The 16,028-nt window shown below is 40.9% G+C and overlaps 1 long non-coding RNA gene across 2 annotated transcripts; it reads left to right on the top strand.

The window, feature by feature from the left end:
- The first annotated feature begins 334 nt into the window (after positions 1 to 334).
- Positions 335 to 8,337, top strand: LOC131491611 (uncharacterized). Of its 2 annotated transcripts, XR_009251546.1 has the most exons (5): positions 335 to 610; positions 1,753 to 1,846; positions 2,393 to 2,431; positions 3,747 to 3,888; positions 7,203 to 8,337. It is a non-coding gene; the product is annotated as an uncharacterized LOC131491611 (long non-coding RNA). The 2 variants fall into 2 exon arrangements; XR_009251547.1 differs by lacking the exon at positions 3,747 to 3,888.
- Positions 8,338 to 16,028: the final 7,691 nt, after the last annotated feature.

Genomic DNA, 16,028 nt, shown 5'->3' with positions numbered 1-16,028 from the left:
ATTTGAAAATGGTTCCATCACCAGCCATTTCAGTCTCTGGGTGATTTTGGTTGACACCAAGATCATCAGGCAACGTTTGAAATAATATTCATTTAAAGCTGAAAACATGAATGAGTTTCCACCTGAAAGAAATGATGAACCCTTGTCCAAAAACAGAGATAATTGTTAGCAATTTCAGAAGGTGAACTAGTAAAAGATTCATTCTCATATCGTTCTCATCTGTCTGATAGAGATGGAAGGTTTATACAGGCTTGACTAGTCCCCATGGCAACAGCCTTTCTCCTGGGTTACCATAGGAATTGTGAAGGCCTTTATAAACCTCCATTAGCAGAGCCCGGGCCGGCAGCCGGCAGAAACGTCTGCTGAGGAAGACACTGCAAAGTGTCAGCAAGGGCGTCTGGGAATTAATTTCACCCTAGAGTAGCTGTGCAGGTCTGTTGAGCCCCCAACTCTACAGCTATGAACACCAGATAACACTAGAAGCAGTCTGATGCCTTGAACACCTCATACGAAGGGGTTTTCAAAATCTAGCCACAAACATATGACCAGATTTGAAAGATTTTGAGACGAGGAAGGAGTCTATTCTGACACAGCCTCACACAGGAGAGAGGTAAATTCACTCTTGTTTTTTTTTTTTTTTTTCCAGGACAGGGCATTAGAGCCATATTAATAATTAATATAGTGGTAGATGGTGGGGATGGTTACTCAACAATGTGAATGTTCTTAATACCACTGAACTGTAACTTACAAAACTGTTAAGCTGTTAAAATTTTGTCATGTGTATTTTAGCACATTAAAGATAATTTAAAAAAACCTAATAGTTATAATACTACTGTTACTGAGGACCTACGACGTCCCAGGCACTGATGCTAGGCACCAAACATGTTCTATGTCACATCATCTCCCAAGCCTAGGGGTAGCTATCCCTACTTTAAAGATGATTACTATTCCTACATTGAAGATGAGAAAACAGAGGTTTCGAGAAATAAAGTGAGTTACTCAAGGGTACACAGCTAGTATGTTGGTAGTGACCATGGTCAAGCCCAGGTCTCTCTGACTCTGGACTCCTGACCCTTGACCACACAACCTCAGTATTGATGCCACACTCTACGTCAGCTCTCGGATGTGATTAGGACAGCCTCTTTTGAACTGATAAGTTAAAGCTCTTGTGCAATTTTGTTTAAATTCTGTTGTTTTCTTTTTTAAGACATGATCGGTAATCTCTTAGGGTGTGACTACAAGAGGGCTTTCATTTTCATTCTAACCTTTGTATTATTTTACAACAATCGTGTACTTTCAGAAAATATAAAGATACTTCCATTTTTTAAAAAATTGTGTTGTATAATGATGAATAACTCCTGACACTTTCAAATAGTGATCTGTATTTAAAGAAAAACTTGCCACTAACATTTGCAGGACAGTTGCATTTAGGGGGAAATTATTTAATAAGTAAGCTGGAGAATGCATTTTTAGGCACTGGAAAGCTCTTTCTCATCAGGGTAGAGAAAATTACCATGTTTCATACCAAAACAAAAGTGGAACGCATGTGGTTATAATTTCTTTGGGCTTTGGTCAAGCTGTATGGAAGAAGTATGAAAAAAGAGAACTCTAGAGAGAAGGAATTCTAAAACCCTAGGGAATTTCTTCAGTAGCAAGAAGGAAAGCAGCACTGGGAATTGGTTTTTTAAAAGTAAGCCTTTGGGGCATGCCAGCAGAGAGGAGGCATGTCCTCCTTCAAGGTTTCTTCCACAGGCCAGTCAAAGCTGTGAAGAACACTAACCAGGATTTTTCTACCAAGAGTCAAAAACCTGGGTCCCGGCCCTCAAAGCTCTCGATGCTCAAGGAGGTAAACGGGAGAAGGAATTACATTTTTTTCCCTTTGAAGACATTAAGTGGAAAAGAGGATACTAATTAGCAAGCAGTGAAAATATACCAGATTGCATCTACTTTTCTTTATTATTTTGCTTTTGAAGTACACTTTTAAATATCTGGTAGTGTTTCTCCTTAGCTGCTTTGATAACTTTTTGTTTTAAAAAGTCAAATTGAGGGGAAATGGAGAGTTCTTGTTTAGTGGGTATAGAGTTTCAGTTTTGAAAGATGAAAAGATCTGGAGATCTGTTGCACAACAACGTAAATGAACTTAATGCTACTGAACTATACACTTAAAAAATGGTTAAAATGACACATTTTATGTTATGCGTTTTTAGCCAGAATTTTTTTTAAAGGGTAAAATTGATGACATCTGTCTTAGCTCGGGCTGCTATAACAAAGTACCACAGACTGGGGGGCTTGGGCAACAGATTTATTTCTCACAGTTCTGGAAGCTGAGAAGTCTAAGATGAAGGGGCCATAAGATTACCTTCCTGGTAAAATCCCTCTTCCTGGCTTGCAGATGACCACCTTCTTGCAGTGTCCTCGCAAGGCAAAGAGGGTAAGCTCTAGTTTTTTCCTCTTCTTACAAAGATACTAATCCCATCATGGGGCCCCACCCTCTTGAATTTATCTAATGACTCTTGTAGTAGGCATCGAAGAAGAGACACCCTTTCCCCATTAAAAGACAAAATCCAGAACTCTCTTGGCTTTACTCTTACATTCAGCTCACTTCTAGTCCTGTTTCTGCATTTACTCACCCCCGACCTCTTGCTCTGCCTTTGTCCATCAGGGTAATGATGGGCATGGCTTCTTTGACCTTGACTCTTAACTCTTTTCCTGGGTCTTCATGCTGAACTTGCCCCCAAATTAGATCTGCTTCTGACCAGGCCTCTGAATCCTACCTCACCATGAGAGCCCATCCCAGCCTACCTCAAAAGTGGGATGCATTGGACAGAAAGCCAAAGGCATTATCAAGACATTGGGCAAGGAATTATAAAACAATAAGCGAAATTCTGTCAGGAATAAATTTAGAGCTCTGCTGTTTTAGTCATTAAATCAATTGTTTCCATCTAGGATTCAAGACATAGCTTGATATCAGTTCATATGAAACAGATATCGGGGGCACCTGGGTGGCGCAGTCGGTTAAGCGTCCGACTTCAGCCAGGTCACGGTCTCGCGGTCCGTGAGTTCGAGCCCCGTGTCGGGCTCTGGGCTGATGGCTCGGAGCCTGGAGCCTGTTTCCGATTCTGTGTCTCCCTCTCTCTCTGCCCCTCCCTTGTTCATGCTCTGTTTCTCTCTGTCCCAAAGATAAATAAAAAACGTTGAAAAAAAAATTAAAAAAAAAAAAAAGAAACAGATATTGGGCTTTTATTGACCATTATTGACAAATCTAATATTAGTCAACAGTCTAATAAGGTCACTAAGAGTACTAGAATAATGTTTTGTCACATCAGAAAGTTGACAAAGTTGTTTAGTGAAGGGACAGGTAGTAAATATTTTAGAATTTGCAGGCCATACAGTCTCTGTCGCAATTACTCAACTCTGTCCCTATCTATCAAAATCAATCAGAGACAACGCGTAGGAGAAAGGGTGTGGCTATGTTCCAATAAAACTTTAGTTATACAAACTGGGTCAGTGTGCTGACCCCTCGGCTACAAAGCGCACAGCCAAGATCAAGGAGGTGATATTCTCACTGCACTCTGCAATAGTCAAGCCATAAGCTAATTCTTGCTTATTTCTGGGCTCTAAAAGTATAGTTGGTCAGAGACAAGAGAATAGAGATTTTCCTATTGGTCAATATTGGTTTATTAATCTACCAACTTATTAGTCAATATTGGTTTATTAATCCATCAAATTTGAACATGGCTTTTCAGTTCATCTAAGAATCTACCTAGAAGTATTCATATTCCATTTGGACTTCTCCATCTGGTCCCCCAGGAGAACATGGCTATCCTTGTCATCATTTTGCTGAAATCACACCACCAAGTCTACCACAGAATCTAAGAACTGAGAGAGGTTAGAGTGTGGCATATCAGTATTGGTCCTTAGTGAACCCGTGTAGTTCCCAAGGATTATCAGTCCTTTAAAATATTTACCAGGTGATCATTTAATAGACTGTCCTAGCTTCTGAGCTACAAGATGGCAAATCTATGGGGAGAAGTCAAATACTGGTGGCCTATTAGCCCTATCCATCTACAAACCTATTTAATTCAGCCTGTATAATATTTAAAAAAAAAAACAACAAAACATTTAAATTGTGATCCCCATTTGAAAAATTTATTTATTTAAAAAAAATTTTTTTTAACGTTTATTTATTTTTGAGACAGAGAGAGACAGAGCATGAACGGGGGAGGGTCAGAGAGAGGGAGACACAAAATCTGAAACGGGCTCCAGACTCTGAGCTGTCAGCACAGAGCCTGACGCGGGGCTCGAACTCAGGGACCGTGAGATCATGACCTGAGCCGAAGTTGGCCACTTAACCGACTGAGTCACCCAGGCGCCCCTTTTTTTTAAGTTTTTTTTTTTAACGTTGAAAATTTTAAAATTTAACTTAACCATTCTGGGCATGGCTACCACCAGAGCTGGAGCTCAGTAACAGCTGCCCTTTTAAGAAGGAGCCTCCTTGGGGCGCCTGGGTGGCGCAGTCGGTTAAGCGTCCGACTTCAGCCGGGTCACGATCTCGCGGTCCGTGAGTTCGAGCCCCGCGTCAGGCTCTGGGCTGATGGCTCGGAGCCTGGAGCCTGTTTCCGATTCTGTGTCTCCCTCTCTCTGCCCCTCCCCTGTTCATGCTCTGTCTCTCTCTGTCCCAAAAATAAATAAAAAACGTTGAAAAAAAAATTTAAAAAAAAAAAAAAGAAGGAGCCTCCTTTTCCAGCTCACTAGGGTTTCTATCTGCCCTACTTGACTCTTTAGTTATTTTCTGGTCTCTGTAAAATGTTTAAGTTTACAATCCCTGTATATAACCCACTTTTTCCCCTTTTAGAAAATCATGACTATTCTTAGCTGATTCCAGTCTTCTGACACATCCCCCATTTTTCACAGCTCCTCTGAGATAACCAGAAGTGGCCCAGTAATCTCATTTGCAAGGTCTCACAGTTCCCTAGAATACAATGTTCCTGGGCAGGAGGCTGGAAGCTTTGTGCTCACTCACAGTCTCTTCACCAGTCTGGACTTTGCTGATCTTTTTTATGCCCCCCTTGATTGTTCTACCCTTTCCATTCATAAGGTCATTCACCTTGGCAGAACAAACGAAGGCCAAGTGTTTTGGAATGGCTTTGAAAGCATTTACCCAAGACATTTGCTTTTGCCTTGTTCACTCTTCAACTTGCTCCAAATAGCATTCTGTGTCTTTTATGATGTCCTGAACATTGTTCACAAGTCAGGATTTATCCTGAGCTTTTGCTTTTCTGACGTCATTTGCACAAATCTTCACCATTCTTTGTTTTCATTCTTTGGTTTCCAGTAATGTCCTTTGAAGAGCTGAGCTCACATGGAGATCTCTAAGAAGCCAAAGGATTCCTTCTATTTAGAGACCACCTCTGTTTCTTTGTCATCAGAATTGCATGCAATTTCATAGACAGAATATCCACATGGGGACCTTCCCAACCCCTGTTGAGACATCTACCATTTTAGAATTTCAAACTAACTCAATCTTTTCTCTGGGTTTCTTTTTTCCCCTTGGCTCACGCAAGCTCTTTCTCTCTAGCTTCCTCTTCTTTCTATTACAATTAAGTACAGGCGACGATCTCATCACTTCATCTACCTGCTGGGAAAAAATAAATCGTGTGGCAAGTAAGGATTTATTAGAAGCTGTGCAGAATCTGAAATTTGGTTAGGTCTGACACCTTCTGGTTTCCAGCTTTATTCTTTGAATTTTGGGGGAGTTAGGAAGCCTCCTGGGAAAAGAACTCAGATATATATGGCATAGGAGAGGAAATGATAAGGTAGGGGCATTCAACAGAAAGTAAACTGCAAGAGGACCTGCAGAATCCCTTGGACATAAATTACATCCAAAGATGAGCAGTTCTGCATGACTAGTTAGACTCAGTGACAAAGCCTGAGAGTCTATGGGGAGAGATGTTGCAAGAACCATGATGGGGAGCTTTTGCTTGAACCTACTCTGACTCCTCCATCCAAAAAGACATGTGTGCCCCGGAAAGAAGGCAGCAGTGAGTGAACTAAAAGAGGTTTCCACCAAACTGGTTGTGGGTTCCTCTAAGAAACTGAGATATGAAGGAGGGAAAGGAACAGCCAGCCAGAGTAGCAGTGGGTATTAAGTGCTGGTATAGAAGCAAGCTGGGGACAATCAAGATACAATATGTAGACACCTTGCTTCCTTACCAGACCTGTAATATGAGTCAGGGATTCATTTTTTCCATCTGGCTGGATGATCTTCAGGATGCCCTTATGTCAATAATAACTTCTCTTCTTTTATATTTTTGCCTTTCTCAAGATTTGACTCAATGTGTTTCTGTTCAAGGATTTGTCTTGTGATATGTAGCACTACCACACCTGCTTTTTCCTAACAAAGTGAACACCTCCATTACCATATTTAGGATCCTCCCATCATGTGTCTGAGACTTCTAAAGCTGTATCTCCCTTCTTTATGTGAAAATATCAAAATTATTCTATTTCACAGTACTAGTAAATCTTTCCAACCCCTTGCCTAGTTTTCACTTTCCATTATCTGAGATTCTCCCTGCCCCCACCCCCAGTCTTATGCTTCTGGATAACTAGCAACTAGCTCTACAATTTTTTTCTAAATAGTCACCGAGGACACTATGATCTTGCCAGTCCTCATGTGATAATAGTTACTAGTAATGATGATGATAAGTACCACTTATTGGGTAGTTACTATGAGCTGTTCACATCTATTATCCCTCATATTTGCAAGGGATATCTTTATTTCCACTTCATAGATGAAAAAACTGAGACTCAATTACAGAAATAACTTGCTCAAAATTCCAAAGCTAGTAGGCAGATGGGCTGGTCTAACAGGGTCCAGATGACATCCTCAAAAGAGATGACTGAAGAAAGTTGAATGAAGGGGACACTGTAAGGTATTCAGAGTTACAGAAAACCTGCAAGAGGTATAAAGGGGCCCATTAATAGAAACAGCGGAAAGCTTTTATTATCCTTGGGCAGGAAGGGGCAAGAAAAGCCAGTGGTTACTTGAACCTGGAGAGAAAGCTGTAGGAAAGGGCCAACTGTCAGGAGAAGCCATGGCCAAACTGCAATCCAACTGAGAGGGAGCTGGGAAAATAAATATCCTGACCTCCCTTCTCACCTCTGATTACCTGCCTATGCCTCCCATTGCCTAAACCCAACAGGATGCAAGAGAGCACATCTTAGATCAGCCCTCAGCACACAGAACAAGATGAAGAATGGTGGAAAGTGGGTCTGGAGGAAAATGGAGAACATCCCTCAGAACTGAGATTTAAACCCTGGTTTGTCTAACTCCAAAGTTTTTGTTTTTCTCAAAATTCCAGTGTCTTAAATTCTAGATACTTAAATTAGTGTCTTACCTAGGAGCTCATAATTTCAGTTTCTAACACCTTGATCTCCAAATGCAAATTCCATTCTTAGACATGTGACTTTGGCAGCCATTAACTTCCCAGATAACCTTATTTCTTCTAAGTCATCTTCCAAATAATGACCCAAGGAAACACAGAGGAAAGCCATGCCAGTACCCATGCCAGGACTGCAGTGTCCTGTTGAGCATATTAGAATCCCTGGAGATATTGATAACATTTGCCCACACAAATGATTCGTTAAGAGTGGGATATCTTAGCAGACTCTGCCACAGCCAAGACACCTGCTCCAAAAAGTCAGTCCTTTCCTGATTGGATGACTGGCCCAACTCATGGTCCTTTGAAATCCTTTACTCCTTGGTTTTCTCTGACCTTTTTTCTCCCATTCCATCTACCTCTTTCTTAAGAAGGAATACCAAGAGGCATTTATCAACCTCTTTCCTATCCTACTCAGTCAGGGAAGTCTTCCAGTGACTGCTGGTTACTGATTTCTGTATAATCAACATGGCGTCATCAATGGACAGTGTCTTCCATGACTCTGCCAAAGATGAGGAAATAGTGATTGTATTGGTCAGTTCCCAAGACAAAAAGTGAGCCACTTTTTCAAGCAGACAGTATCACTGTTTTTAACAGGCATGTAAAATTAAAAAAAAAAAGTCATGTGAAATAAAACATAATTATACATGCAGAAAATCCTAAGAAATCTACATAAAACAAGAACTAATAGGTGAATTTAGCAAAGTCACAGGTTACAAGGTAATTATATAAAATAAATTACATTTTCATAGACTGTGAAAAATTAGAAAATGAAATCAAAGAAACAGTACCAATTACAGTAACATAAAAAACAAAACATTTAGGAATATGTTTAACACATATATGCAAGACCTATACACTGTAAACTACAAAATGTTGCTGTGATAAATTGAGAATAACTAAAAAATTGAAAGATATAAAAAAAGAGATACACATATGTTCATGAATTTCAAGTCTCAATATTGTTAAGATATAAATTTATTTATAGATTGAATCTCAATATTGTTAAGATATAAATTTATTTATAGATTCAATGTTATCCCTATCAAAACCCCCGCAGTCTTTTTTGGTAGAAATTGACACACTGATTCTAAAATATATATGGAATTGCAAATGATTGAGAACATCCAAAACAATTTTGAAAAAGGAGCAAAAAGTTGGAGGACTTACCTGACTTCAAGACTTAGTATAAATTATAGTAATCAAGACAGTGTGGTATTGGTATAAGGATAGACAAATGGATCAACGAAGCAGATTAGAGAATTCACACATATATTTTCAACAAAGGTGACAAAGTTATTCAATGAGGAAAGGGCAGTCTTCAATAAACGTTGCAGGAATCACTGGATATCTGTATGGGAAAAGGTGAACTTAACCTTACCTCACATCATACACAAAAATTAACCTGACATAGACTATTGAACAAAACAGAAAACTAAAACTATAAAACCCCTAGAGGAAAACATAAGAGAAATCTTTGAGACTTTGAAGTTGACAAAGAATTTTTACTCAGGACACAAAAGGCATTAAACATAAAATAAAAAACTGATAAATTTAACAACAGTAGTCCTGAGGCCACCGCCTGGGCAGTTTAAGCCAACTTGGCACCTAGATGAGTCTCTTTTTCTCTGTGTATTTTTGCCCTTGTGTTAACGAGCATGTTAAATTGACCCTTGGCTAAAGCTTTTGAGTTCTCCATAACTCCAGCCCAGCCTGCCAAAGTTCTCTGTGCTGGACTGGGTCTCAATTCCAGTGGACAATAAAATGTGAATGTAACTTTCTTTGCCTCTGTTCTTTGTTAATGCATATACTTGTAAATACGTAAAGAAAAGAAGAGGTTAAGCAGAGACAGAATTTATGTTCTCCTGGGTCCTGGGTCCTAAGCCAAAATATTAGAGTGATAATCATACTCCATGATTATCACAGGCTTCATGTACCGCTGCTTTGTCTCATTCTATGATTTAAAAACCAGTGTCCCCTAAGTGTTACATTAGCATCCTTAAATTTAATTAATAGGAGGCCACATTTTCTGACCCTGCCTTGGAGAAGAAAAACTCTTCCCAAGAGAATGTTTCTATTATAATCCACACTGCCACCTTGGAAATACAGTATACCAGGATTGCTGTGGATATTGTCCCTATCACAGAACCTCAAGTCCCACTAAAGGATCAAGCCGCGGCTTAACTAAGGACATGGACAATGATAAAGGTGTGTCTCTGCTTTAGAGATTGAGGTATGTTTTAACTGCTTGAGGCCACCATAAGGTCCCTGCATCCTTGCCCATTAGGACAACGAGAGAGGCAATAGAAATCTAAAGATAAAAGCAGGTGAGGCTGAAGACATCCTTTGAAAGAAGAGCACACATCTGTGGTCTCATAGCTATGAATCCATTGACCCTACCTTGGCTTCGTCTCTTACTAGCCCTGGACCTGTGGACTTAAGTCTTTATCCTTTTGTGTTAACCCAACAATTCCTGAATTTCTGATCTTGTTGAAACCTGCCCTCAGCACCTTAGGGTTCCAGCAATGTCTCCAGCATTAAAGATGTTCCTTTGGATGTGGTCCCAGCTGATCCAGGTTACCCAACATTGGCTGTTATTCTGTTCTTTAATAAAAGCACAGAACTGAGGAAACTTGTAAGGTTTTGCCACAGCTCTATCTCAGACTCTCCAGTTCAGTTCTTTTCTGGCCTTGGAGACACAAGGTGCCCCTTGACTTCCAGAAAATTATTCTCTGGTTAGGGAGAAACTGAAGCAAGTCCCACAATTTTTTTTTGAACTAAGACAAGTGCTGTTTACACGGCTGGTATGAGGATCAAATGGAAAAATATAAACTACATGTGCAATAAATTCGTATGATTTCTGCACACATGGAATGCTACATAAAATGTGCCTTCCATTAGAGGCTGTGTTAATGAGGTCCTTAGTCTGAAAACAATCAAAGTGCAAAAAATTAATTAACTAATTAGCAGAAGCCTTGCTTGAGTTCTAGATTTAAACCAAAACCATAATTACTTATGCAGCACACTGTCTTGATATCCTTTATATATCATTAAAGATGGTATTTTGGCTACTTTTTTTATGTATTTTCTGTTTTCACATAAACAAAATGGCCCCTTCAACCACAACTCTGGGCCCCACTTCTGGCCAAAATGGACACTCTACATTTAATAGGCCTCAGAGATGGCACTGAGATGGGCCCTCCACCTGTTGCCAGAGCCTTCTTGGATCCTACCATCAGCCATTCTGCAGAGAAAGGGTTTTATAAGTACCCTATCCTCAATATAAAAGTTAAGTCGTGTAGCTAAGAAGACACAGATTTAACTCCTGCTTAGCTTTCCACCCTCCTCCTCCTCAAGCCCACCCCTACACAGCCTCACTGGTCTCATTTGTGTATATATCAATCTCCCCACTGGATTCCAACCTCATTTGAAAACAAAGACTATATGTCTCTTTCATCTTGAAGAGGCCCCCAGACCTGTCTATTCAATAATTTGCATACAATAAACCTAAATACACATTTTAAAATAAATTAATACATCAAAGTCCCTTTCAAAAAATGTATCTTTGGGTGGGGTGCCTGGGTGGCTCAGTCGGTTAAGTGTCTGACTTCAGCTCAGGTCATGACCTCACAGGTTGTGAGTTTGAGCCCCATGTCAGGCTCTGTGCTGACAGCTCAGAGTCTGGAGCCTGCTTCAGGTTTTGTGACCCCTTCTTTCTCTGCCCCTCCCCTGCTTGCTCTCTCTCTCTCTCAAAAGTAAATAAATTTTATATATATATATAAAATATATATATATATATATATATATATATATATATATATATACACCCTTGGGAGCTGGATATGACCAGCTGGATATGACCAGCAAGGACAGTGGGACCCTCACCCACTTGTCTGGAGTATGGATAGATGTAAAGTATGAAATGGTCACCAGAGAAATGGGGTTACAAAAGACACTGTTGCCGGGGCGCCTGGGTGGCGCAGTCGGTTAAGCGTCCGACTTCAGCCAGGTCACGATCTCGCGGTCCGTGAGTTCGAGCCCCGCGTCAGGCTCTGGGCTGATGGCTCAGAGCCTGGAGCCTGTTTCCGATTCTGTGTCTCCCTCTCTCTCTGCCCCTCCCCCATTCATGCTCTGTCTCTCTCTGTCCCAAAAATAAAAATAAAAAAAAAAAAAAAAAAAAAAAACGTTGACAAAAGACACTGTTGCCAAAAACTGAGAAGTTGTTAATGTGGGGCTCAATCTTTTTCAGAGGCATCCCTGGGAACCTGGGGATTACAGACCATTAAGCCTCACCTCGGTATCAGGACAACAGATGCAGAGTTTAAAGAAGGACAGAATAGTACAACATAGATAAGGTGGATGTGATACTAGGTCTCAGCATGGCTTTCCCTGGGGAGGCTGTGCCTCTGCGGCCAGGCTGAGTTCTTTGATAAGGAGAATGAAGGAATAGAGTGTTCAACATGGTTGTACTAGGATCAGATTTGCTCATGTTTTCAGCCAGTTTGGGTGGGGAGTAGAACACAAACACTCTCGGAAGAAGAGCCAGAGGAGTTGGCACAGGATCTTGCCTGCATTCAAACATCTTCCTAACAGCAAACAAATGTGGTTAACCTGGGTAGCACTGCAGTGGGCTGGGAAGTCTTAAGGAGTCACTTAATAGAAGAGATGCATTCCAGCTAGGTCTACTGTGGGGGGTGTTTCTTATTGGTGAATCCTACATTCTTACTGATCGCATTTTTAAAAAAAATTAGACATAAATTCTTTTGATATAAGAACCAACAGTCCAGTGAAGTATACCAGAAATTGATCACAGACAGAAAGCTTAGTTAGAGACTTATCATGCCCAAATGACGGTTGTCTCTCCCTTGAAGAAATAATAAGCACTATCATCCTCCCGGCCACAAAGGTAAAAACACACAGAAACCATCTTTAACAACCTCTTACCAGTTCTATCCCAATAACATCCCTCTTCTTCAACCCCATTACCACTGCCCTAGGTCAGACATCCTCAGGTCTCACTGGACCAAATGATAGCTTCCCAGCTGGCTCTTCTGCCTCCTGATATTTCCCTTTAAGCTCCCTCCACACAGCACTTCCAGATCAACTTCAAAAAGCACATCTGTCATTGTGTCACACGCCTGCTCAAAACCTTCAGAGGCTCCCCCTTGTCTAAACAAAATCTAGACTTTGTAAACTGGAATTCAAGAGCTGCATAATCTGCCCCAGCATATCTTTATAATAATTTTTTTAGTTCCCCGAAATTTTCACTTTTCTTCAAATTTAACTTTGATTAAAATAATATCCACTATTTATTGAATATAGGCTGGGTGTTTTTTTTTTCTCTCTCTCTCTCTCTCAACCACTTTATGAGACATGTTTTATGATTAATCCCCATGTGACATCAGGTCCAAAAAGATAAAATAACCTGCCAAAGGTCATCCAAAACCCAGGTGTGGGCCTCTGTCCTCCCCCCACAACTGCTCCTGTTCTGGGAGCACTTGCACTGCCCCCTCCTCCCCATGAAGAGGAAATGCGCGTGCTCCTTTCGCACCATGCTTTTAGTTCCTTGGAGTGTTCTGTTGTACAACCTGGGACTAGGAGTTTTCTGGCTCCAATTTTCTATAAAGATTTGACTCGTTAAAGCAGGTCACTCCCATTCATTGCTTGTTCATTTATTTCTAATTCCACTTATCTGAACTGGGAGTTGTCCCTTCAGAGTAGAACTGCTTTTCCTCCTTTCTTGCCAGGCAATGCAGAAAGAATTAGATGAATGACGTGTGTTCACTTAAGGTAAATTGGGTTGGTTTGTGAAATCTTATCTGAATTCTCCCCTCTCCATGGCCTGATTTTCACACAGAACTGAGAGGTATGTAAAATGTCCCCGCTGGAAGAGCTGGGTAGAAGGGGCAGTCCAAAGGCACCAGGGGAAGAAGATGAACCGCCATAAATTCCTGAAGATTCTCTGTAGATTCGTGTGCTTCTAATGTGGAAACTGGATTAGTGCTCTTGTCACGGCTATTAAGTAACATCAGCTGATTATTTTCACAAGTGCAGCTCTCATGCCCTGGGCATATTGGCTAGGTTTTTAAAACAAAGAAATAACCCCTTGCTGCACTTTACAGAGCACCATACTGATATACAAATGCTTATGCATTTTTTTGAATGAATATGAAGTCTCATTAAAATTTGTACAGGATCCATAATGTTGTGATAGATCTTTTTTTTTCCCTCTGTGTGTTTCTGCATATCCTATGTAATAAAACATTTTCATAGTACTTTGCAGTTTACAAGGAATATTTATGTTTTCTTGAAAGGTAAATAGAATAATTGCAGATAAGGAAGCATGGCTCAGACAAGGAAAGTGACCTATACCTGTCACAGGGAAAATGGATGGAAAAAGAAAGGATTTGAACCCTGGCTCTTAATTCCACACCCAAAGCTTTTTCCAAGCATCTTCTAGATACCTGGCCCTGGATTGGGCAAATGGGACAGAAGGCTCAAAGAGTCTTCAAGAAGCTTACATTGTAGTGGAAGGATATACATAGAAGGTGGTATAAAGCAACTTGATGGAGGTATGCACAAGGTGTTCTGGAAGCTCTGAGGAAAGGCTCATGTATTAGCCAAGGGCTCAGGAAGGACTTGTGAGCTGAGTCTTAAAGAATAAATGCAGCTCAGCCAGGCAAAGGAGAGGTCGAGAATAATGAGGAATTCCAGGCAAGGGAAGAACACAGGCAAAGGCCTGCCTGGTTGGGATGGTGTCAGGTATGGACTCTGAGTAGTAAACTGCTACTGAGGCAAAAAGGATCATGGAGGGAGGGCTGATCAGTGGAGCTGAAGACATCTGCGGATGTTCGATCAAGAAAGCCTTCGTATGGGAAGAGCTCGGACATTCCCCTGGACATCCTGCTTATTTTAATGCTTTAAGCATGGGCGGGCTTGCCTGGTCAGATTCATATTTCATTAGATGGTGCTGACTATGGCATGAGAATAGACCAGAAGAGAACAAGATGGAAGCAGGGAGCCTTGCATGAAGGCCATTGCACCAATCCAGGAGACAGCAAAAGGGGAAGCTTTAATTTGGCAGGATATGCCCATGGATATGATGTGGCTGACAAAGGAGAAAGAGATGTTAAGGGTGTTTTCCAAGTTTTAACCAGGTGCCTAGGCAAGGATGAGTGAATTGTAGAATTTAGGAGAAGGAGCTGGTTTGGGGGCATGCTAGGTATGACAGGTCACCTAGAGCTATCGAGAAGATAGTTGAATTCCTGACTCAGGGAAGGTATGAATGAAAAAGAATACTTAGGGGTTAGTGAACTTACAGGTGTTAATAGAAGTCATAAGCGTGAAAGAGATCATTTAGGGAGGGTGTGAGACAGTGGACAATTCCACAATTTCCAATATGTAAGAGGAAGAGGAGCCATGAAGAACCAGAGACAGAATTTTCAGCCACTCTGAAAACTGGAAGGATGCATACTCTGGATGCAAGGAAATCCAGAGTCTCAAGAAGGAAAAGAATGATTAACAATATTAAATATTGGAAAGTAGTTCTCAGTAGGATAAATACTGGAAAGACACATACTGGATTTAGCAATCTGAAACTTAGTGTTAAGTTTAGTGAACAGCTGTTTCAGTGGAATGACAGGGGCAAGAAGCCAGACTGAAACAGGATGGGGAGTGAATGGAAGATGGGAAACTGGAGGTAGTGAGTATAGGCAACTCTTTTGAGATAGCTGAATAAGATGTTACTGAGTTAGAGGTAAACATGGGGTAGAAGCAATTATGGTTTGTTTGTTTGTTTGTTTGTTTGTTTGGGTAGGGAAAATGTGACCATTTTTATATCCCGAGGGAAAGGATTTCATAGAAGGGAAAAGGTTTCATAGAGAGTTGATGACTGCAGAGCAAGGTGCAGGGAGAGAAAGTGGCATCAAGGATACAATCCTCCGAGGTAGAGAGAAAAAGAAGCAATGGATGGGAAGCTGCTGAACGTTGAGAGAGATGGATCAAGACTAGAAGGATCAATTTCGTCAGTGCAGTATGAGACATGACATTCTGCTAGGAATGTAGAGTGTGGTTTGCAGGGTTATGTATGGAACTCAAGGAGAGTGGTAAGTGTTCAGAGAGTTGCAGAGAAGGAAAGGGTAATCAACCATGGACCCCAAAAAGGAAAATAAAAGAATAAAAGCTGGGAGAGGGCCAACTGATGGAGAGAAAATTAAGGGTCCGACAAAGGCATGAGGCTACCAGAAGGGACATGAAGGCTTCAAAAAGGAAACTCTTCTGGGGGTTGAGTATGTGACTGAAATTGAGGCAAGGTAATGGTCTCCAGAAAGAAGGAGTACCAGAGTTATGAGACTAGGATGGTGGATGGTCCAATTCTTGTCACTGAAATGTCCTAGGATGATGATGGCAGGAGTTGAGATGGAGAGAAAGGTCATGAATCAGGTGCCAAAGCCTTCAATAAACCAACCACAGTGCCTGGAAGGCTAGTAGATGACAGTGATATAGAAAAGACAGTGGATCATATAGCCAGATAGAATAAAACTCAAAACACATTGCAATTTTTAACTAGGGTGAAAGTGTAATGTCTGT

The sequence above is a fragment of the Neofelis nebulosa genome, chromosome 12, assembly GCF_028018385.1.
Source record: "Neofelis nebulosa isolate mNeoNeb1 chromosome 12, mNeoNeb1.pri, whole genome shotgun sequence".
NCBI lineage: Eukaryota > Metazoa > Chordata > Mammalia > Carnivora > Felidae > Neofelis > Neofelis nebulosa.
Note: the sequence above shows the minus strand (reverse complement) of the source record. Positions and strands in the feature narration are given on the sequence as shown.